General features: G+C 39.3%; 1 protein-coding gene and 1 pseudogene across 1 annotated transcript in view; one reads left to right on the forward strand and one right to left on the reverse strand.

The window, feature by feature from the left end:
• The window catches only part of THSD4 (thrombospondin type 1 domain containing 4), a 588,874-nt gene that overhangs the window by 127,406 nt on the left and 435,763 nt on the right, over nucleotides 1–25,705 (reverse strand). The gene's annotated exons all lie outside the window — the stretch shown is intronic.
• LOC132360402 (small ribosomal subunit protein uS15-like) lies at nucleotides 14,084–14,499 on the forward strand (annotated as a pseudogene).

Below are 25,705 nucleotides of genomic sequence, written 5' to 3' on the forward strand. Positions count from 1 at the left end.
ATATTAACAAATTGAAGAATAAAAACCATATGATCATCTCAATAGATGCAGAAAAAGCTTTTGACAAAATTCAACACCCATTTCTGATAAAAACTCTCCAGAAAGGGGGCATAGAGGGAACCTACCTCAACATAATAAAGGCCATATATGACAAACCCACAGCAAACATCATTCTCAATGGTGAAAAACTGAAAGCATTTCCTCTAAGATCAGGAACGAGACAAGGATGTCCACTCTCACCACTATTATTCAACATAGTTTTGGAAGTCCTAGCCACGGCAATCAGAGAAGAAAAAGAAATAAAAGGAATACAAATTGGAAAAGAAGAAGTAAAACTGTCACTGTTTGCGGATGACATGATACTATACATAGAGAATCCTAAAACTGCCACCAGAAAACTGCTAGAGCTAATTAATGAATATGGTAAAGTTGCAGGATACAAAATTAATGCACAGAAATCTCTTGCATTCCTATACACTAATGATGAAAAATCTGAAAGAGAAATTATGGAAACACTCCCATTTACCATTGCAACAAAAAGAATAAAATACCTAGGAATAAACCTACCTAGGGAGACAAAAGACCTGTATGCAGAAAACTATAAGACACTGATGAAAGAAATTAAAGATGATACCAACAGATGGAGAGATATACCATGTTCTTGGATTGGAAGAATCAACATTGTGAAAATGAGTATACTACCCAAAGCAATCTACAGATTCAATGCAATCCCTATCAAATTACCAATGGCATTTTTTACGGAGCTAGAACAAATCATCTTAAAATTTGTATGGAGACACAAAAGACCCCGAATAGGCAAAGCAGTCTTGAGGCAAAAAAATGGAGCTGGAGGAATCAGACTCCCTGACTTCAGACTATACTACAAAGCTACAGTAATCAAGACAATATGGTACTGGCACAAAAACAGAAACATAGATCAATGGAACAAGATAGAAAGCCCAGACATTAACCCACGCACCTATGGTCAACTAATCTATGACAAAGGAGGCAAAGATATACAATGGAGAAAAGACAGTCTCTTCAATAAGTGGTGCTGGGAAAACTGGACAGCTACATGTAAAAGAATGAAATTAGAATACTCCCTAACACCATACACAAAAATAAACTCAAAATGGATTAGAGACCTAAATATAAGACTGGACACTATAAAACTCTTAGAGGAAAACATAGGAAGAACACTCTTTGACATAAATCACAGCAAGATCTTTTTTGATCCACCTCCTAGAGTAATGGAAATAAAAACAAAAATAAACAAGTGGGACCTAATGAAACTTCAAAGCTTTTGCACAGCAAAGGAAACCATAAACAAGACGAAAAGACAACCCTCAGAATGGGAGAAAATATTTGCAAATGAATCAACGGACAAAGGATTAATCTCCAAAATATATAAACAGCTCATTCAGCTCAATATCAAAGAAACAAACACCCCAATCCAAAAATGGGCAGAAGACCTAAATAGACATTTCTCCAAAGAAGACATACAGATGGCCACGAAGCACATGAAAAGATGCTCAACATCACTAATTATTAGAGAAATGCAAATCAAAACTACAATGAGGTACCACCTCACTCCTGTTAGAATGGACATCATCAGAAAATCTACAAACAACAAATGCTGGAGAGGGTGTGGTGAAAAGGGAACCCTCTTGCACTGTTGGTGGGAATGTAAATTGATACAGCCACTATGGAGAACAATATGGAGGTTCCTTAAAAAACTAAAAATAGAATTACCATATGACCCAGCAATCCCACTACTGGGCATATACCCAGAGAAAACCGTGATTCAAAAAGACACATGCACCCGAATGTTCATTGCAGCACTATTTACAATAGCCAGGTCATGGAAGCAACCTAAATGCCCATCAACAGATGAATGGATAAAGAAGATATGGTACATATATACAATGGAATATTACTCAGCCATAAAAAGGAATGAAATTGAGTCATTTGTTGAGACGTGGATGGATCTAGAGACTGTCATACAGAGTGAAGTAAGTCAGAAAGAGAAAAACAAATATCGTATATTAATGCATGTATGCGGAACCTAGAAAAATGGTACAGATGAGCCAGTTTGCAGGGCAGAAGTTGAGACACAGATGTAGAGAATGGACATATGGACACCAAGGGGGGAAAACTGCGGTGGGGTGGGGATGGTGGTGTGCTGAATTGGGCGATTGGGATTGACATGTATACACTGATGTGTATAAAACTGATGCCTAATAAGAACCTGCAGTATAAAAAAACAAACAAAACAACTAATACTAAACTTTCATTGGGTTATTTGTATGGAAACATGTTAATATAAATGTTTCAGACATTACATGAAATTTCTAAAAATCTTATATTTGTATTTGTATGGAAATATGTATGGAAATATGTTAATATAAATGTTTCAGACATTACATGAAATTTCTAAAAATCATATTTGTATTTGTATGGAAATATGTATGGAAATATGTTAATATAAATGTTTCAGACATTACATGAAATTTCTAAAAATCTTATATGTTCTGGTATAATGTTATAAGTAATAATCCTAGTTATTACTTTAAAATGTATATCTCAGAAATAACTAATTTTCTTGTCAACTGCATTATTATGAACTGTCATCAAATCTTTAACCGTGGTCATTTTTAAGTCTTTTGTCATTTACAGACAGTTCTGGGTGTACTCTGATGATTTTGCAAATATGTTCCTATAAAAGGGTTTCATCTTCAAGAAATACATGGAAAAGACTCTGACAAGTACAGGTTTCTGGTAACGGACTGTACTGCTGAACTGAATGAATAAGCATTTTCAGAACTCTAATGAAAAACTGATGAACTCATAAAAGTGCTAACAAAAGATCAAGATGAAAAAAAAAATTAATTACATGGGACTGAGTGAACTGATGAGGATGAGTATAATTTTTGTGACTTTCTGTCTGAATTTAAAAAAAAAAAAAAAAAAATTCCACAAGGACTCAGAGGCAAAGAATATACAAATCAATTTTCACTGCAAAGTAAAGGAGCTGTTACAGTGGAGGATTACTGGACTGAATGTCAATACTATGACATAGTATGAGTGTGTTTCATGTTTGGTAATTGCAATCATTGTTGCTTTTGTTGTGGTCATCCATGTACAATGCTTGGTGTCAGTCGATATATCTCTTGTAAAAATAAAATACAGTGTGTGTGTGTGAAAAAAAAAAAAAAAAATATGTGATTGCTAAAAAATGCAAATCATCACCTGACAACACAGGGTTGGCACAACCTTCAATTTGTAAAATAAATAAATAAACAAACAAACAAGCAATATGTGCAAAGCAAAATAAAGCAAAGTGCAATAAAACGAGGTCTGCCTGTATTGAGAGTATAGATGATCCTGATGTCCTTGATTATAAATGAATTTGATGACGATATTTCTCAGATGAGAAAACTGAGAAAAAGAGATGTTGCCTGATGTCCATGCACATTTGGGATGTCTCTACTTTGACTCACAGCCACTGCTTGTCCTACTGAGGCATCAGACAGGCTTCCCTGGGAAACAAGAATGGGGCTGGCAGTGAGGGAAATAGGGTTAATCATCCGGTGGTTCAACTAATATTTATGGGGTGCCCACAGAGACCTGGAGACTGTTCTAGGCACTTGAGATGGAAAGATAAACAAGTCACTTTTATAATCTGGTGGAGTGAGCCTAAACCAAAACAGTTATCATGGGGTTGGGTTACGTGTCTAACTTACAGTTTTCCTGGCCCAAACCCCTGAAATACCCTGACTTTTCTTGCTCTGTCAGCCTCTATGTCCAGTCTGTCACCAGGTTGGCTCGATATGAATAAACAATGTTGTGGAACTGCCAGAAAACTAATGGAGGCTCCATCTGCATGAATAGAAGTGTCCTAAACCAGCTCTCTCTGCCCAGTCAGACTGCAGCTGGACAACTGGCTTCAGATCTCCGGGCCCTGTCTCAGCGGGAACTGTGACAAACGGGGCCTCATCCAGGGAGAGCGGCCAGACAGGCGAGGAGACCTGAACACGTCACATCAAGCACTGTTGAACGAGCTGGAAGTGTTACAGCTCCTGCTTCGAGACAGAGGGTGCGAGGGACCTGAAGGCCTTCCCCGGATGTCCCTCTGCCTCTGTGCTCCCTCCATAGTCCTCAAGGGATGACACCTGTCGTTCAGGACACGCTATTGTCACCCTCCCTGATCTAAGTGAAAGCATCCTCCCATCGCATGTCCCCAGCACTCCCCATCGCATGTCCATGTTTTCACTTCTTCTTAACTCTTATCACCTCCCTCGTTGTACCATCATTTCTTGTGTGTGAGGACAGTTTGAGAAGCTCAGCTCTAGAGGATACGATCCATAAGAAGACGCTCAGGGCTTCCCAGTTACTCCTTTGTGATATTCGTAGACTTGCCTTTTCCTCATCCGGGCACCACGCCACCCCACATCCCACGCCTAGACTGTTGCATCAGCCTCCCTGGAAGTTTCTCTTTGTTTATTTAGATGCCCTGTCCCCATCCCCAATAAAATCCATCCTGTAGGCAGCTGCTCAAGCAGCCTTTCTGTACACGTTCCTCATTCGAGATATGTCGATTGCAGCCTCAGCTCACAGGAGTTTGGTTCCTCTGGTTCCCAGGATAGCCAGCCCGCTGTGACTGGCGATGGCTGGTTCTGGGACCCACGGGGGCTCCTTCACATCCACCAGCCCTCATGGTCATTGATATAGTAATAAAGAATCTTCTTATGCTTCACCTTCCTCCCCCAGAGCACTGGGCCTAGATGATTTTGTAAGTTCTATCAGATGTTCCAGGAACAGATAATCCCCACTTTACAAGTTGTTCCTGAGTACAGAAAAAGAAGGAAAGCTTCCCATTTTATTTAATGACATTAGAATAGCTTTGATTCCAAAGCTGGATAAGAACAGTGAAAGAAAAGAAAACAATAAGCCAATGTTCCCTACTTTAACATGCCACAATCTTGAATTAAATGTTAGCTAATGTAATCCAGTAGTGTATTAAAATGGTAATAATTATATTCAAGTGATCTTATCTCAGAATGTAAGGATGGTACAATCTGATAAATATATCAATGTAATTCATTCCATCATTGGTACTAAAGAATAAAAATCATATGGGCATCTCAAAAGATGCTGTTTAAATAAAGCATTTGCTAAAGTCCAATTCGTACTTAAGATAAAGCATTCCTAGAAAAACTTAGAAGTAGAAGGGTGCTTCCTAAACCTGAAAATGGTAATCTACCAAAACCTACCCGCAGAAAACATCACTCTCAAAGGAGAAAAGTAAGACATATTCCTTTTAGGGTCTGGGAGAAGACAGAGATGCCCAAATTACTGCTGCTCTTTCCTTATGGATGTCCTGGCCAGTGCAGTAACACAGAGAAAGGAAATAAGAAATATAAAGACTGGAAAAGATGAGACAAGACTGCCTTTGTCTGCAGATGGTATGTTTATCTACATAGAAAACCCAAGAAAATCCAAACACTCTTAGAATTAGTCACAGGGTACTGTGAGGTTGCACGATACAAGATACTATGTCAAGGTCAATTGTACTTCTCTACAACCAACAATGAACCACCAAAAAAAGAATATAAAATAACATACTCTTCACAATAGCATCAAAGATGATGAATTATTTAGGAATTAAGTTCAAAGACAAATAAAAGATCTTTATGGAAAATGTATAAAAATCCTCTTAAAGGATAAAAAAGAAGATCTAAGTAGGTGGAAATATGTGACACAATTATGGATGGAAAAACCACATTTGACTTACGCATTTCCAATCCTGCAGAGTCCTCTAGACCTCCTCCAGGGAGCTCTCCCTGACTCTCAGGGGAGGGCTTAGGGACCACCTGTCTGTGCTCTCCCAGTTCCCGTGCCTCTCTGTGTTTGTGATCTATTATCTGTCAGTCTCAGCCTGCTCCCTCAGGCTGTGAGCTCCTGAAGGCAGAGGTTGAATCTTCCTGTCTTTGCACTGCTGACATTTGCACAGTGCTTGGAATATAGTAACTGCTCAACTAAGGTTTATTGCGTGAATAAATAAAAGACAGATCCCTGCTTATATGCTCCCGCTTATCTGCTATCCCTCAAGATAAACACAAGGATCATCTTCATTTAAGAGCAATGGATAAGATAATAAAAATAAACAGGAGGAACTTAAAAAAGATCTATGAATCTTAGAGATTTTTCATAATCCCTATCCCTCCTTTCTAGTTCCCAATTCTGTCCTGTGTTCTCTTGCTCTTTTGAGTGCAGAGTTTTTCAACTTCTTTCTTTCTTCTAGATGGTACTCCCCATTTCCTCTAAGAAGATCTTTCTTTCTGAGATTCAGCCTTTTGAAGAGCCCCAACATATCCAGTTGGTGACATCATCCTCAAAGACTCCCATAGAATAGACTGATTTATCAAAGGCCTCCACTGGCTCACTGGAAAGGGGTTCTTGAACTCTGGTGAATCTTAGAGGCTGTTACAAAATAAGTATTCCTGGATCCCACACCAGCCACCAGGAATCAGATTCTCTGGGAGGTGAAGTCCAGGTATGTATGTATTTTGTGTGTTTGTGCCTAATATTTGTCAAGATCAGCTGTGGTATAACGGAGTGTCCCTTGGGTGACTTTGGCCCAAGACATTATTCACACAGCTCCTCTCTGCAGGCAAGCCTGGCAGGGTCTTTTTGATGGACGTGAAGGATGACTTCATGACACCATATGACTTGGATTCCTGGCCAGTGATGACAGTTCATGCCCTTTCTTTAGTCTGAAGCAAGAAATCCATACTAGACTTCCACTTGAAAAAGGCATCATAAAAAGAGGGCAGGGCTTCCCTGGTGGCGCAGTGGTTGAGAATCTGCCTGCCAATGCAGGGGACACGGGTTCGAGCCCTGGTCTGGGAGGATCCCACATGCCACAGAGCGACTCGGCCCGTGAGCCACAACGACTGAGCCTGCGAGTCTGGAGCCTGTGCTCTGCAACAAGAGAGGCCGCGATAGTGAGAGGCCCGCGCACCTCGATGAAGAGTGGCCCCCACTCGCCACAACCAGAGAAAGCCCTTGCACAGAAACGAAGACCCAACACAGCTAAAAATAAATAAATAAATAAATAAATAATTTAAAAAAAAAATAAAGGAATTCCTTTAAAAAAAAAAGAGGGCAGGTGTGAAAACAGTATTGGATTTACACATTAACACCAAATGGGTCCAAAACACAGTGTTTCAATTAAGCCACACACCAAATGCCTTCCATATTGATTATTTTCATCAAGAACTAAAGCTACCACTCTATAGCAAAGAAATGCACTGATAGATTTGTTGGGTGTCTCTTCCCCACCAAAATAGTACTTTGAAAGGAAAGTATTCCCCCCAAATGTGACTTAAGGTGTTTATACTAAAGAGTAGATAGTTTTAAAAATAGAAGTATGTTCTTATATTTTGTTGTAGTGGATGCTGTAGTATGTTGTCCCGATTCCCTTCAGGACTGAGGACACAGCTGAGTTCCTCCCCAGGACCTGTCTTCAGGAGAAGGAAGCTGCTTTGTTCAAAGGTTACCCTCCCTTCCTGGGGGCAGCCAGCATCCACTGATTGCTTGATGGAGGGGTACAAAGGCCTGGCCTCCTTGCCTTTATTGGGACAACTCTGAAGGGCCATTCCAGCTCCAGAACTCCCTATAAGATCAGTTGAGGTCTCTGTTGCATCTGCCCATTCCTGCATCCCTCACCTTTCATGGGGTATTGTTCCCAAGCACTCTCCCTGATAAACCTTCTGCACACAGATCTCAAGGTCTATTTCCTGGGGAATCCAACCTATGACATCTGTTTGGTTCATGTTACAACTTGATTTTCTGGTTAGATTTTAAACTCTTATGATAAAATATTTGGTCTTAACTACTTTAAGATGCTATAATATCAAGTACAGTGCTAAGCAAAATATATATTGGCTATTTTTCATTTCAAATACTTCTAATGTTTCTCTTTTATAACATGGGTTCAGGTGTCAGATGACTTAGGCTGAGATCTTCACGCTACCAATTAGGGGAAATCATTTAACTTTTCTAAATCTCAGTTTCTTCATCTGCAAAATGGGATTAATAACAGTACTTATCTCATAACGTTGTTGTGATGATGATTAAATGATATACTCTATGTAAAGCACTTAGCACTATGCCTGGCACATAATAAGCATTCAATTAATGGTAGCTTTGTTGTTATGAATGGCATAACACTGGCACGACTCCGGTGACCTTAGTTATTATTACTTTAATCATCACTTTACTCCTTGATTGTTGTAATAGAAACTGGTCTTCCTGCCTCTTAGTTTTCCTTCACCTTACTCCTTCCCTCCAATTTTATCCAATGCCACTGAATTATTTTCTTTTAATGTTGCTTTCATTATATCACTTCTCCACTCAAAATTCTTCAGGGACTCCTGATTACCACGACCTTTAAAAAGTGGCTCTTCCGTAGTCATCCAACCATTTTTCCAATGGAGAAAACTCTTCTTTATTGTCTTTGAACCATCAGTCTGAATTACTTTCCCTTTTTTTTTTTTTTTAAATCAATCCAAACCCTGCCCAGATCAAAGTGGACCCCATCAATTAAACTTCCTCTCTATCTAAGTCAATAGCTACCTCTGTCCTGAGTCTAGCATCCTCCCACGTTTCTAATACTGTATAGTCAAAGGCAACCTTAAAGTTCTACGTTTTCCTCCGATTTCATAAATGAGTCCAAAAATCTCCCTTGATAAGCTTGTCATCAGGACAGACTACAAAGGTTGCTATTCTGAGCATCTCCATCAGTCCTTAGGCGCTTTTCACATCATTAAAATTTACAAAAGGATAGTACTAAAAAATAGAGTGGACGTCTCAAAAAAGAAAAAAAGGTTTAAAAAAAAGTGACTCCCACCCACAAATAACACACAAGACCAAATGCTGAGCCACGATGAGGTAATGAGACATATGGAATTTGTCTAAAAGAAGTCAAGTGGCTTCCAGATTTGGAGGTTTGATGCCTCCAACTTATTTTTACTGGTAGAGATTCCATTTTATGAGTAATATTTGGGACATAGTATCAACAGTCGGCAGTTCACAAACTCTTTAAAAAGTCTGTCTCCCAGCAGAAAAGGTTTAATTAAGCTTGACAGAAACTATCTAGCAGCTTTCATAAGTAATTGCTATTACCCAAAATAGGACCAACTCATAAACTGCATGATTTCAGAAATGATGAATCAATAAAAATGTTTACAGAAACAGGATTTTGATTAATTCCTTCAGACTAACAAATTCATGGCACATGTGATAAATTGAGATTTCTACTGTCAATTAGGGAAACCCAGAAATCAAACCCAGCCCTCAAATATGGCTCTTTGGATAACTGATCCCAGATTTTGGCGTTGGAACCACTTTCTAAGCAGCTCCTCCAAGATCAACCGCACCACAGCTCTGGGCTTTGTTCCTGCTATAGTCAGGTTCAAAATTGCTTCAATTCTCATGAATTCATGCTAAGAGCTACAGTGAGACTGACTATGACAACATGCATTGTAATTATTATGAAGCCTTGGTAAATCAAGAAACAAGTCATCCATAAGTAATAATCGCTTCCCTTTATGCATATAAGCTCAACAGCAACCAAAATCATTAGCAGTTATAATAAAGTAATATTTCCTCTATTCCTAGGGTAAGAATTAACATGGAAGTTCCATTTATCTAGAGCACAAGTAAAAAATATTTTTTGTTATACAGCACTGTGCTCATAGCAATTAACTCTTGAGTTTCTACAAGGATCCAAAGAACCTTTGAAGCCATCAACAAATATGAAATTATTTTCCTGCAGTTTCAGTGTCCAAACATATTTATTTGAAGATAATCAATGTGTGACAGCTATAGGAACACTCAGCTGATCAGAATATCAGTAATTTAACACTTCAATGGAAATTTACATGTAATTATTTAATAGATACAATATTACTATGTCATTCCCATAAACCATCTTCTATTTTTTCCAAAATGCTCTATACTTAATGAGTGCACAAAATAACCAAATAAGTGAAACAAAGTTAGTGTGTCAGAGCATCTCTGGGCCGAAAGGGACCTTCAGGGACCCCCAAACCAATCCCTCCCCTGGGACAATTGTCCTTACAGCTTCTGGGTTGTTTTTATGTTAAAAATCTCCATTAAGTTACAAGAATTGTACATTCTCATTTTCACTCAGTATTTTGACAGTAATTTTCCATCTTCTTGTAGAAACTCTTGATAAGATAGTACTTATTATCCAGTACTTCTCCTGTATTTAACACTGTATTTCACAGCAATCTAAATTACCAGCAGTTGTAATTTTTTGGATGTTAAAATGTGAAAAAAAATGTGCATTTTACAATTGAAACCACATGGTCATCTTAGTGTGCAATCATACATGCAAAAAACAAGAGGTCATGAACATGCAGAATTCTGAAGCAAAGGAATCCAGAAATCATTTCATCTAACATCCTACATCCCCGTTTCTTTTTTTTTTTTTTTCATCCCCGTTTTTAAAGACCAAGAGATTCAGAGCTAGGAAGTTATTTGCTCAAGATGACATAATAGGGGGGTAGCTGATGGGGAGAATGGAAAATAGGTTGGACTCCCAGCCTGAAACTGACCTGCTGGTTGTTAACCTTTTCAACCCTCACCCCAGTAACAGTGGTCACTAGGGCAGTGAGTCCAGGCTGGAGGGATGACATGGGATATATACACAGCCATTTTAAATTTTTTTTAGAAAAATGCATTTACTTTAATAAAATTTTTTAAAATAAAATGCAGTGGCACAAATCACCACAAAGTTATTTAAGTGATTATATCCATAGGCTGCTCTTGTAATTATATGCTAAAAATTTATGACTGTTCTTATTAACAGCATTTTCCCTCCTAATTAGAGCAATATCAAGAGCTTCTGAGAACGTGTAATGTTTCCTAAAGTACTACAAAAAGTATCACAAACACAGTTTGTGCAACATTCATTTACATCACCTTTATCCACCCAAGGTTTCACTTCAAGCTTATGCAAGGTTATACACAGAATTCAAAAATCTAATTGTGTTATTTGATACCACAATTATCAGTAGGGTTCCTTCACAATGAGCTAATCCTGATGCCCTCCTGATGACAAATTATCTTGCGAGAAGATGACCTCTGTTTGGTAAAGGGCATATGGATGGTTACAATCCCCTAGGCAAGACCTTGCTATGCCAATCTGACCAAAGCTGGACCAATATTTTTTCCATGTTGATGCGTTACATGCAAATCATATCTTCATAGGTAATGTGCAGCATTTACATGTCTCTCCCTGTGTCTTGCATCAGGAATAAGGAAGAGGAAGCTACAACTATGCTTTCAAATACCTACAATATGTCAGGCACTGTATGAAGCATTGTACATTACTTATCTCACTCAGTTCTTATTTATTTATTTATTTATTTAATTGTTTGGGGCTGCATTGGGTCTTCATTGCTGCACGTGGGCTTTCTCTAGTTGCGGTGAGCAGGGGCTACTCTTTGTTGTGGTGCACGGGCTTCTCATTGCGGTGGCTTCTCTTGCTGCAGAGCACAGACTCTAAGCGTGCGGGCTTCAGTAGTTGTGGCATGCGGGCTCAATAGTTGTGGCTTGTGGACTCTAGAACACAGGCTCAGTAGTTGTGGCGCACGGGCTTTGCTGCTCCATGGCATGTGGGATCCTCCCAGACCAGGGCTCGAACCCGTGTCCCCTGCATTGGCAGGTGGATTCTTAAACACCGTGCCACCAGGGAAGTCCTCACTCAGTTCTTAGCCATCCCAGAAGGTAGGTCTTACTAACCTCATGTTTTGGATGAGAAAATAGAAGATCAGAGATGTTAAGTAACTTTTCCAAGGGCTCACCAGGGGTATCATGGCAGAGCTGCCATCCAGAGCTCCACTTGTCTGATCCCAAACACTGCACTGGTTCCTCCATGCCTCCCTCTCAGGACTCTCAAAGGCCTTTAATCACAGCATCAATGCAACGGACAGCGCATTGTATATTTTTCTTCAAACTGCCTTCTGGGACTGCAGATGATTTTCTAAAGAGCTGCACGTAATTCCAGTCTTATAGGCTGGTCACCCTTGACAGAGAAGATGTTGACTAGATACTGGCTGAACAGAAGTGATATTAAGTAACATTGAAAGAACTTCAAACCTTGGTCAGGATTTCCTATCAGGTGTTACCTGAATTAGTTGGAAAAATGAATTGCTACTGTCAATCAGACCTCCCTCCACCTGTAGATATTTATTTCCATTTATTAAATAAAGTTCTATGTGGAATAGAGAGAAAGCTGTGCCATCCACCTATAGGTCCTGTTTGGGTGTATGCATTTGAATATAATGAACAGAGAGAAGAGGAACTTGAGCCACAAAGGAATAGAATGAATAGCAGCAATGGAAATTTCGATTTATAGTATCACCAGGTGGGATTAAAAATTTGTGCCAGGCAAGAAGAATGTGACCAGGAAGTTAAGTCATTAAACAACAAGCTTTTATGGAGTCTTAAGAGCAGGCTGATGAAAGAGAAAGAATGAATTAGTTTGAACACAACTTGCCGGTACTTCTGTCTTCCAGAAGATTGGGTCCTCAGCTTGTTTTACCAGATGCCAACTATCCTTGCTTTGCTGGGTTTGGAGAGAAACCCTCCTGGGTGCTAGATAGTGCATCCACTCTTTTTGTTTAAATCCTGGTTTGGGCTTTATGTTTAATTTGTAAAATGTATAAAGATGCATGTGTGAAACCTTTGAAAACTGTAAATCACTATAGGATGTAAAGAATTGTTCATTCAATTAAAAAAAATCAAAAAAATGTGTAAAGATGCAGAAAGGCATAGAAAATAATACCAAGTACTCAGTAAATTAATTTTTTGTTAAATTTGCTTTAGATATTTTCTTTCTTAGGGAAACACAACATTACTGATCATGTTGAGGAGGCTTTTGTGTCCCTCCCTACTTCCATCCTCTCCCCAGAGGCAGTCTCTGAAGCTGGGGTACATCCATGCTCTTATAGTGTCTGTTTTGTGTTTTTAATTCAAATATTTGCATAATGGTAATGTATCTTTAGTAATTTGTTTTCTTCACTCTGTGTTCTTGAGAGCTAGCCATGTGGACACATGTGCATCTGGTTTATTCATTTTAACTGCTGTTAAGAGGGCACATGTGGAAGAGTTGCCCTGAAGTATATACCTAGAAGTGGAATTGCTTGCTTTTATGGTGTGTGTGCTTTCAGTTTTACTAGGAAGTGCCTCTGTTTTTAAGTTTCAGGTATCAATACACACCGTTTCTACATCTAAGTAAGACAACCTCCAACAGTACTAGGCTAAGAGAGTCTTATGAAAATTTAAGTGAGGTTAAATAGGCATCATAATTTTCTTCAAAAGACTACTTTGGGTACTTCCTTGGTTTTAGAGCTTTCCATGACTGAATGTACTCCCAAGCTTTGGGCTACGACCAGAGATGGAAAATAAGAACGCTTGTTGTTCAGAGGTGTGTGCTGATTGTTTGGGTTCTGTGGACATCAGCTCATGCCTGCCGGGTAGGAACTGGTAAATGGCTCCTTTGAGGACAAAGATAAACAGAAATAAAGAAATGCCAGAGCTAACTGGAAAATTGTTTTCATAATTCAATTTTGTTTTACATAACCTTGCTCCCCAAATGTTAGCAATTTAGCTCAAAGAGCTGTTACTGTTATTAAATAGTTACTAAATGTTGCAAAGAGACAGCTCAGCAAAACTCATGAACCGAGAAACCATTTTATGACCATTGTTTCACCTCTGGGGGTGGCTCGCTGCATTTTGTTCCAGGTCCCTAGGGCCCAGAGGTAATAACATCTGTATTTTTAAGACCAGCTTTGTACCACACCTGCATATCAATTCCCCTTTTTGACTTCTGCCTCTAAACCAAAGCCAAATGTTTGGCTACAGATTGGGTTTCCAGGGTTCGGCTGAGTATTAAATGCAGCAGCCCCAAGACTTCAGTGGTCCCACAAAAATTTTCTTAAGTGATATTAATTGAGTCCTGGGAAAGTTTAAAAACTATAAACTTGGTCACATGCATGCTTCCGGGAAGGGCCTATCCCAGTCGGCTCTGCCCTACCACCACAGTGTCCCCACCCGGCTGAAGCTGACGTCTGACGACGTGAAGGAGCAGATATAGAAACTGGCCAAGAAGGGCCTGACCCCCTCGCAAATCGGTGTGATCCTGAGAGACTCACATGGTGTTGCACAAGTACGTTTTGTGACAGGCAATAAAATCTAGAGAATACTTAAGTCCAAAGGACTTGCTCCTGATCTTCCTGAGGATCTCTATCATTTAATTAAGAAGCTGTTGCTGTTCAAAAGCATCTCGAGAGAAACAGAAAGGACAAAGATGCTAAATTCCGTCTGATTCTGATTGAGAGCCGTATTCACCAGTTGGCTCGATATTACCAGACCAACGGAGTCCTCCCCCCAAATTGGAAATAGTCTTAAAAGTGGCTAACTGTCATAAACCAAGAGATAAACTTACTGTAATAAGGCAAACATCTCCAAGAGTGATGAACAAGTAAAACAAGGTAACAGCAAGATCCTTTGCAAACCCCAGGGTCTTCAGGCTCCTGCAGTGCTCTCCCAGCAGCTCCAGAGCAGCTCTGGTTTTCTGGTATTTAAAGGACCCACTTCTACAAAAACCACACTCACAGAAAGATAGACAAGATGAAAAGGCAGAGGGCTACGTACCCGTTGAAGGAACAAGATAAAACCCCAGAAAAACAACTAAATGAAGTGGAGATAGGCAACCTTCCACAAAAAGAATTCAAAATGATAGTGAAGATGATCCGGGACATCGGAAAAAGAATGGAGGCAAAGACTGAGAAGATGCAAGAAATGTTTAACAAAGATAATGGAGGCAAAGACTGAGAAGATGCAAGAAATGTTTAACAAAGATCTAGAAGAATTAAAGAACAAACAATAGAGATAACTGAAATGACAAATACACTTGAAGGAATCAATAGCAGAAAAACTGAGGCAGAAGAATGGATAAGTGACCTGGAAGACAGAATGGTGTAATTCACTGCTGCGGAACAGAATAAAGAAAAAAGAATGAAAAGAAATGAAGACAGCCTAAGAGACGTCTGGGACAACATTAAACGCAACAACAGTCGCATTATAGGGGTCCCAGAAGGAGAAGAGAGAGAGAAAGGACCCGAGAAAATATTTGAAGAGATTATAGTCAAAAACTTCCCTAACGTGGGAAAAGAAATAGCCACCCAAGTCCAGGAAGCACAGAGAGTCCCATACAGGATAAACCCAAGGAGAAACATGCTGAGACACATGGTAATCAAATTGGCAAAAATTAAAGACAAAGAAAAATTATTGAAAGCAGCAAGGGAAAAATGACAAATAACATACAAGGGAACTCCCATAAGGTTGACAGCTGATTTCTCAGCAGAAACCCTACAAGCTAGAAGGGAGTGGCATGATATACTTAAAGTGATGAAAGGGAAGAACCTACAACCAAGATTACTCTACCCGGCAAGGATCTCATTCAGATTCCATGGAGAAATCAAAAGCTTTACAGACAAGCAAAAGCTAAGAGAATTCAGCACCAACAAACCAGCTCTAGAACAAATGCTAAAGGAACTTCTCTAAGTGGGAAACACAAGAGAAGAAAAGGACCTACAAAAACAAACCCTAAACAATTAAGAAAATGGTAATAGGAACATACATATCGATAATTACCTTAAATGTGAGTGGATTAAATGCTCCAACCAAAAGACACAGGCTTGCTGAATGGATACAAAAACAAGACCCATATATATGCTGTCTACAAGAGACCCACTTCAGACCTAGGGACACATAAAGACTGAAAGTGAGGGGATGGAAAAAGATATTCCATGCAAATGGAAATCAAAAGAAAGCTGCAGTAGCTATACTCATATCAGATAAAATAGACTTTAAAATAAAGAATGTTACAAGAGACAAGGAAGGACACTACATAATGATCAAGGGATCAATCCAAGAAGAAGACATAGCAATTATAAATATATATGCACCCAACATAGGAGCACCTCAATACATAAGGCAACTCCTAACAGCTATAAAAGAGGAAATTGACAGTAACACAATCATAGTGGGGGACTTTAACACCTCACTTTCACCAATGGACAGATCATCCAAAATGAAAATAAATAAGGAAACAGAAGCTTTAAATGACACAATAGACCAGATAGATTTAATTGATATTTATAGGACATTCCATCCAAAAACACCAGATTACACTTTCTTCTCAAGTGTGCACAAAACATTTTCCAGGATAGATCACATCATGGGTCACAAATCAAGCCTCAGTAAATTTAAGAAAATTGACATCATATCAAGCATCTTTTCTGACCACAATGCTATGAGATTAGAAATCAATTACAGGGGAAAAAAACGTAAAAAACACAAACACATGGAGGCTAAACAATATGTTACTAAATAACCAAGAGATCACTGAAGAAATAAAAGAGGAAATCAAAAAATACCTAGAGACAAATGACAATGAAAACACTATGATCCAAAAACGTATGGGATGTGGCAAAAGCAGTTAGAAGAGGCAAGTTTATAGCTATACAAACCTACCTCAAGAAACAAGAAAAACCTCAAATAAACAATCTAACCTTACACCTAAAGGAACTAGAGAAAGAAGAACAAACAAAACCCAAAGTTAGCAGAAGGAAAGAAATCATAAAGATCAGAGCAGAAATTAATGAAATAGATACAAAGAAAACAATAGCAAAGATCAATAAAACCAAAAGCTGGTTCTTTGAGAAGATAAACAAAATTGATAAACCATTAGCCAGACTCATCAAGAAAAAGACGGAGAGGACTCAAATCAATAAAATTAGAAATGAAAAAGGAGAAGTTATAACAGACACTGGAGAAATACAAAGCATCCTAAGAGACTACTACAAGCAACTCTATGCCAATAAAATGGATAACCTGGAAGAAATGGACAAATTCTTAGAAAGGTATAACCTTCCAAGACTGAACCAGGAAGAAATAGAAAATATGAACAGATCAATCACAAGTAATGAAATTGAAACTGTGATTAAAAATCTTCCAACAAAGACAAGTCCAGGACCAGATGGCTTCACAGGTGAATTTTATCAAACATTTAGAGAAGAGCTAACACCCATCCTTCTCAAACTCTTCCAAAAAATTGCAGAGGAAGGAACACTCGCAAACTCATTCTGTGAGGCCACCATCACTGATACCAAAACCAGACAAAGATACTACAAAAAAAAGAAAATTACAGACCAATATCACTAATGAATATAGATGCAAAAATCCTCAACAAAATACTAGCAAACAGAATCCAACAACACATGAAAAGGATCATACACCATGATCAAGTGGGATTATCCCAGGGATGCAAGGATTCTTCAATATATGCAAATCAATCAATGTGAAACACCATATTAACGAATTGAAGAATAAAAACCATATGATCATCTCAATAGATGCAGAAAAAGCTTTTGACAAAATTCAACACCCACTTATGATAAAAACTCTCCATAAAGTGGGCATAGAGGGAAGCTACCTCAACATAATAAAGGCCATATATGACAAACCCACAGCGAACATCATTCTCAATGGTGAAAAACTGAAAGCATTTCCTCTAAGATCAGGAATGAGACAAGGATGTCCACTACTCTCACCACTGTTATTCAACATAGTTTTGGAAGTCCTAGCCATGGCAATCAGAGAAGAAAAAGAAATAAAATGAATACAAATTGGAAAAGAAGAAGTAAAGCTGTCACTGTTTGCAGATGCCATGATACTATACATAGAGAATCCTATAGATGCCACCAGAAAACTACTAGAGCTAATCAACGAATTTGGTAAAGTTGCAGGATACAAATTAATGCACAGAAATCTCTTGCATTCCTATACACTAATGATGAAAAATCTGAAAGAGAAATTAAGGAAACACTCCCATTTACCACTGCAACAAAAAGAATAAAATACCTAGGAATAAACCTACCGAGGGAGACAAAAGACCTGCATGCAGAAAACTATAAGACACAGATGAAAGAAATTAAGGATGATACCAACAGATGGAGAGATATACCACGTTCTTGGACTGGAAGAATCAATATTGTGAAAATGACTATACTACCCAAAGCAATCTACAGATTCAATGCAATCCCTATCAAATTACCAATGGCATTTTTTATGGAACTAGAACAAAAAATCTTAAAATTTGTATGGAGACACAAAAGGCCCAGAATAGCCAAAGCAGTCTTGAGGGGAAAAAAATGGAGCTGGAGGAATCAGACTCTCTGACTTCAGACTATACTACAAAGCTACAGTAATCAGGACAATAAGGTACTGGCACAAAAACAGAAACATAGATCAATGGAACAAGATAGAAAGCCCAGAGATAAACCCACGACCTATGGTCAACTAATCTATGACAAAGGAGGCAAGGATATACAATGGAGAAAAGACAGTCTCTTCAATACGTGGTGCTGGGAAAACTGGACAGCTACATGTAAAAGAATGAAATTAGAACACTCCCTAACACCATACACAAAAATAAACTCAAAATGGATTAGAGACCTAAATGTAAGAGCGGACACTATAAACTCTTAGAGGAAAACATAGGAAGAACACTCTGACATAAATCACAGCAAGATCTTTTTTGATTCACCTCCTAGAGTAATGGAAATAAAACCAAACAAATATAAACAAATGGGACCTAATGAAACTTAAAAGCTTTTGCACAGCAAAGGAAACCATAAACAAGAGGAAAAGACAACCCTAAAAATGGGAGAAAATATTTGCAAACGAATCAACGGACAAAGGATTAATCTCCAAAATATATAAACAGCTCATGCAGCTCAATATGAAAAAAAAAACAACCCAATCCAAAAATGGGCAGAAGACCTAAATAGACATTTCTTCAAAGAAGACATACAGATGGCCAAGAAGCACATGAAAAGCTGCTCAACATCACTAATTATTAGAGAAATGCAAATCAAAACTACAATGAGGTATCACCTCACACCAGTTAGAATGGGCATCTTCAGAAAATCTACAAACAACAAATGCTGGAGAGGGTGTGGAGAAAAGGAAACCCTCTTGCACTGTTGGTGGGAATGTAAATTGATACAGCCACTATGGAGAACAGTATGGAGGTTCCTGATAAAACTAAAAATAGAATTACCATATGACTCAGCAATCCCACTACTGGACATATACCCAGAGAAAACCATATTTCAAAAAGACACATGCACCCCAATGTTCACTGCAGCACTATTTACAATAGCCAGGTCATGGAAGCAACCTAAATGTCCATGGTCAGACGAATGGATAAAGAAGATGTGCTACATATATACAATGGAATATTACTCAGCCATAAAAGGAACGAAATTGGGTCATTTGTAGAGATGTGGATGGATCTAGAGACTGTCATAGAGAGTGAAGTAAGTCAGAAAGAGAAAAACAAATATCGTATATTAACGCATATATATGGAACCTAGAAAAATGGTACAGATGAATAGGTTTGCAGGGCAGAAATTGAGACACAGATGTAGAGAACAAACGTATGGACACCAAGGGGGGAAAGCGGCGGGGGGGTGGTGGTGGTGTGATGAATTGGGCATTTGGGATTGACATGTATACACTGATGTGTATAAAATGGATGACTAATAAGAACCTGCTGTATAAAAAAATAAAATAAAATAAAATTCAAATATATATATATAAATTTTAGAGGAAAAGAAGATGAAAGGAAATGAAAGGCAGGAAGAAGAAGAAAAGGGGCAGACAATAAGAAATTACTAATAAAAGTAGAAGTGAAACCTAAATGATGGTGGAAAAAATTTAAACTAAAATAATTTAAGAAAAAGATTATAGTCTAATTTTATGTACTTCATTACTTTATTTCTGGCTTTTATGTGATTTCATTTTAAAAGTAGAAGATTGCTATTAAATGTTCTAAAAACAACTGGAGGAGAGGAATTTGAGATAGGGAATTTGAGGAATTCAAGAACTCTCAGGTTGGAGTTCATGTTAGTTGATTTATCACTAGAAACTTCTGCTGACATTTGCCATGATATCACATGATGTGATGTGAATCAATGTTCTAACTTACAAATTATCTTTTAAAAACTAGAATTAATTATAGATTGGCCACTCCCTGGTGACAGGTAGGAAGTTGCTTTAAACTAATTGCTAAACTCTTTTGAATCCCTATGACAGATACGGGTTACTGTGAGCAGTTGACCTGGAAAATAATGTGAATGGAGCCTCCAAGGGGCTTTGCTGTACAGTGGGCCCTCATCTGGAAAGGTTCCTTGTAGAGAGCCAAACCTGTTCATGATTAATTCACCATCATGAATTCCTGGTGTTGAAGACCACCCAGTTCAAACCTCTTGCTCAATGCTGGAATCCCATGTACACCTTCCCTGAACAGGTTATCCAGGCACTTCTGTGGAACATTTTCTCTTGGTGTCTGGGGGCAGCACAATTCTATTTTCTAGGAAATTCTTCTTTATGGTGGATTAAATACAGGCTCCTTATTACTTCTACCCATTGGTCCCAGTTCTGCCTTTGTAAGTAGAACAAAGGAGATCTACACCTATTTTCCAGAGCTTTGAAGATGGCATTGCTGCCTCTTCCTGCTTACCTCCACCAATATTCTCCAGGTTAAACCACGCCAGCTCTCTCAACTGTACTTATTTGATAGGGACTCTAATGAATGGTCCTGGACACCCTCCCTCTGATAATCTAGAGATTATCAGAGCCCTTCTGAAAGTGAGCTGCTCGGAACAGAACATAATGTGGTCTGACCAGCAATTCAAAGAGAACTATGATTACTCAGGACCCTATATTTCTAGTAATGCAATATATAATTAGATTCGCTTTCAACATCTTTTCATTGCACTAGTGGTTTTTAAAGAAAGTCAGCTCAAATTTCCAGATCATTTCTAGATGAACTGCAGATTTTCAAACCAGCTATTTCCAGATTTTTTTTTTTTTTTTGGAACTACCATCAAGCTTAGATATTTGTAGTTCCCAAATTTTACCCTTCTTCATTTTGAAAATGTAGACATTTGTCTATCTCTAGTCTTGGCACATTTGTATTGTGTGTCTATTCTGGGCCAGCTGCTGTAATGGGAGCTGGGAATGGCAGTGAATGAGACACAATCTCTGCCCTTGCGGAGCCTCTATCCAGTGGGGAGAGTCACGTAAGTGATGAGAAGATTACAATAGCCCAGGAGCAAGTTGCCATGGGAACACACATTCATCCACACTGAAGGAGTATCTCTCCCTGGGGTTCTGGGGCCAGTCCACAAACAATTAGGATTGGCCAGAAGCCCAAATTCATCTCAAGAGCTCCACCTCCTCAGTTACCCTGGGCTGCAGGTGCCTCTTTACCCTGTTTCTCGTTTCCCACGTAAAGAGCAATGTCCACCCAGGAAAACACAGAATCCATGTAGGAACAGCCCTTGTTTCTCTTCGCTATTTAATAACATTATTCTTGGGACCCTAAGGAGTAGGCCTGACCCTGCACTCTGTTCCTACTTGCTCTAAAGGATGATAATGATGACGAATTGAAGGAGCAGCTTCCGTTTTTGTTGAACATTCACTCAGTATAAAGTACATATTATGTATATCTCATATATACTCCTTCAGTCCTTCCTAGTCCTCATAGCAATCTGATGAGGTATTTTTATCCTCATTTACAGCTGGGAAAACAGGCTCAGTGACATGTCCGGTGTCACATTATTAGGAAATGAGTGCACCCGTCAGTAGCTCAGCAGTGAACTATTGACCGGACACCTGTGGAAATGAGGCTGCTCACTGGGCCCCAAACCCAGGATTCCTGTACCTTAAATGCATATATTACCCTGACCACTGTTTCTGATGCCTTGCTTACCTACAGGCCAACAAGACATCCAAATGATCTAGAGGCCCTTTTTTCAAGAGTCCTGGTTGATTCCAGCCTTGGCCTTCCTGACCCTGTTTTCCTACGTTTCACTGCTGTGTGTGTTCATCTGGGTGCGTGATCCCCTTCCGCCCATGTGACCAAACTTTTGGAAACCCGGGCTCGTGAGATCTCTAGAGACAGCTTCATGGGTTTCTTTGGAAGTTTCCCTCCTTTCCCTGGTTCTCATTTTCTTTCAATGGTGTTTCTTTCAATGGTAAAGTGAATTGAGTTTAGAGGTTTTGTTTGGTTGTCCAATTTTATTAATTCACTTACCTATCTAGCAACATTTTCATTTATTTTGTCCTCCATCCCTTTGGGAGCCATATTTCTCTTTGGAGTCTCTGAACAGGAGATCCTGTTTATCTTTTCTGAAAATAGAGATCCTGTGCATCATGGAAACCTCGTTTCCATTTTTCCATTTATATTTAAAAGGGAGAAGTGAACAAGGCTGAGGGCAGAAGTAGAGAGCTATAAAACACTGGCCCACTGTTTTCATTTGCAAAAGCAAATCTGTACAAGTTGATTTACATCGAAGGTAGTGTAATCTAAGAACCGCTCCAAAGGCCAGTCCTTTCTTGGGTCCTGTTTTTGAATTGAGGGCAGTGGCTTGGTAGGAAGGGTGGCATCTTCCTATCCCGAGCTGGTGGAGACTCCTCACACGCAGGTCTCATCTTCTGGTTGTAAAAGCACCCAGCGCAGAGTCAGTCTCAGTAAATGTGAACTGCTGGGGTAGGGGTTTCACCTACACTCAGGTGGCGTGCTTCTCCCCCTGCCAGGTCTAGCTCGTTGCCTCTCTCCATTTTAAAAGGAGGAAGAAATAGCCCCTGAGTTCCTTGTCTCCAGTTACTGCTCTCTTCAAATATTACATATTCTTCATCTCCACTCAAAGTCTTATCTTTTTTTTGAAATGTTCCACACTGACTCTCACCCACACTAACCTCTCCCTCTCTTCCTATACTTGAAGTATGTCTTCCAACTAAGCATTTCTGATTTAATTAAATATTTTCAGAAACTGTTATTTAAACCTTTCAGATTTATGGCTTTCCTATCCAGTGAGATGAAGCTTTATGAAAATGGAACGAAATTTCACTCTTCCCCTTCTTTCCAAAAATCCCGTACAAGGTTGAGCCAGGCGGTGAGTAAAACCTCTGATCTAGGATTACAAAATCATTAACAGCCATGGCCATTCACCAGAAGGCAGCCACCGGAATTGTAAATAAATAGAGGGCTCTGATAAAACACATACAACTTTTAGATGACAATAACTTACATAGGAACCAAGCCAGGGAGCATTTTGAACTAATGTATGAGGATGTTAGAGAGCAGGACAACTTCCCGGCATAAAATAAAATGGATTAAATAAAGTCTGTTTATTTGAGCAGGAAACAGAAGAAATAAATATCTTTCACAGACCTGCCCCCGTGCCTCCAAATTTATGACACGGTCACAAATGTCACAGGAGGTCAGGGAGACAGGGAAGTCAAAGATAATCCTGATGTTTTAAATTCAATTGACCTGGGAAATTTATGATTTCATTTAGAGAAACAGAAATATTTGGAGGAAGCAGCAGGTTCAGTTTACTTGTTTATTCCCTGCAGTATTCCAAAAGAATCAGAGGTGGGGCAGCAACCTTAGGTGGTTGGAGGTAAATGAGTTAAATGGATGGAAGCATTCCGTGCAGAAGACAGGGAGACTGGAAGGGCTGACTTCAAGGGCATGTGAGAACAAGGAGAATTCAGCATCCTATAAGTCAGGAGAATCGGTCCTCAAGAAGACTTTGAGGAGGTGGAAAAAATAAAGCTGTGACAATGCCAAGTGGACATGATAATTAGGCAGTTACCAGTGTCCTCAGGAGTAAAGGTGGCTGAACCCAGACTGGGATGGGCAACAGAACAAAGTAAATGATGGCAAGGAAATGCAAGAAGTGGGTAGAGTTCTCTCAAACACTGGCAAATATTTATTTGGGGAAGACAGTAGTTGAGTTTTTAAAAGAAGACAAGGTACTTCAGGGAGCGAGCATTGGCTATTCTACCGTTCTGATGACCCAGCTCTAACCATAAAGCCTCCACGTCTGGAGCTGGCTTCTGCGGTTAAAAGTTGAATTAATAAATATACCCTGTAGTGAGGGGAGGACAGGGAAAAGGGTCTATTTATTCAGTGAGCTTACAGTCTGGTCAACATGCAGCAAATCTCCTTTCAGACCATAGGTGGATATTGGTTACACATACTCCAAGCTTAGATGAGTTATACTTACACTCCACAAAAAAGGAGGCATATTGGTCAGCTGGGAATTTGGTCCAAACGTGATACTACATTCCACCTAATCAGGACTGGTTTTTATTGGAGTTCATAGGTTGTGCATGGATTTAGTGGTTTACATGGGATATGATCCCATATGTGGATAGAAGAACCTTTCCGAGCACAACAGTTGGTATGGATAGAGCTTCCTAAACAGGGTGTAGAGGAAAATTGACATGGTCAGGCCAGTTTTGCTTGGGTGGATGTGGGGAGTTATGAACATGAGAGGATCCAGATAAGGAAGAGGGGTTTGGAGAGAGAGACTGTGACTCATTTTATATATGTGGCTCGATAAATATCTCCAAGCTAATGATGACCTGGCTCAACGTTGTCAAAAGTGAGCAAAGACAATTTAAATCAATAAATCCTACTCCTATTTATGTCTTAGTTATCCAAAGCAGCATTTCCTAAAGTCGTTCTGAATATGCAGGATTTTAAAGGATGTTAAAAATAGGGGAAAAAAACACCCCAAAACAATGGCTCCATGGAAAACAAGTTTGGGAAATGCTAAATTGTACAAAGTCAACCAGGTTTCCTCAGTGTCTTTACTATGCCAGTGGGCCTCGTGAATCTCCAAGAGGAGCATATAACACACAGCATTTCTTGGATTTACTCGCATATAAACCCTTTCCTGCGCAGGACTCTCAAAGGACCAAAGGTACTGGAACACACTTGGGGAAAGGTTGCTCTTCACCAGCTTTGCTTATGCAAACACTATGCCTGTGACTGGCCATTAGCAAATGAAAATGCATTTGCTTTTCCGTAAGTCAAGGTGAATTTCACAATGCTTTTTCATTAAGGAAGCAGACTCCACAAAGGCTTTACCTTGGTTATTCATGTGACCCAGTGACAAAGGCTTTTATTAAATAAACAGTACCCTTCAAGATAGAATTATTATCAAAAGCACAATTTGTGAATTTGCTGACTCTTTCCTACTGATGGCAATAGCATTCTGCCTTCAGTCACATTTAGCAACAGTCAGAAATTTCGGGAAAGCGTCGACAATCATCCACCTTGCTCTAAGCTCATTGGAGTACCCTGGATTGGGCCTTTGAAACGTATCAATGCATTGACTCTGTTGGGAATTAATTTCACAGCTGGGGCCTCTGTCTGAGTGTGATCCTTTCAATTGCAGAATTCAGAAGGCAAAGAAGACCGTGAGAGGAAGTTGAATGGCCTCCCATTCCAGTCCCACAGCAATGTGTCAAAAGTTGAAGCAGCTGCACATCCCTCTTTGTCTCTGTCAACAGCTGCAGCCATGGAACCTACCCCTTTTCACGGGTGAAAACAACCATGGACAACCTTGTACGGTTCACACACTAACAATCCAAGTAACCTCACAGAGCCTGGGATGCCGACGCCATTCTGCCTTCCTGCTGTCTGCCCTTTGAATTCTGGATCCTCCACCTCTGT

The sequence above is a fragment of the Balaenoptera ricei genome, chromosome 2 (assembly GCF_028023285.1).
Source record: "Balaenoptera ricei isolate mBalRic1 chromosome 2, mBalRic1.hap2, whole genome shotgun sequence".
NCBI lineage: Eukaryota > Metazoa > Chordata > Mammalia > Artiodactyla > Balaenopteridae > Balaenoptera > Balaenoptera ricei.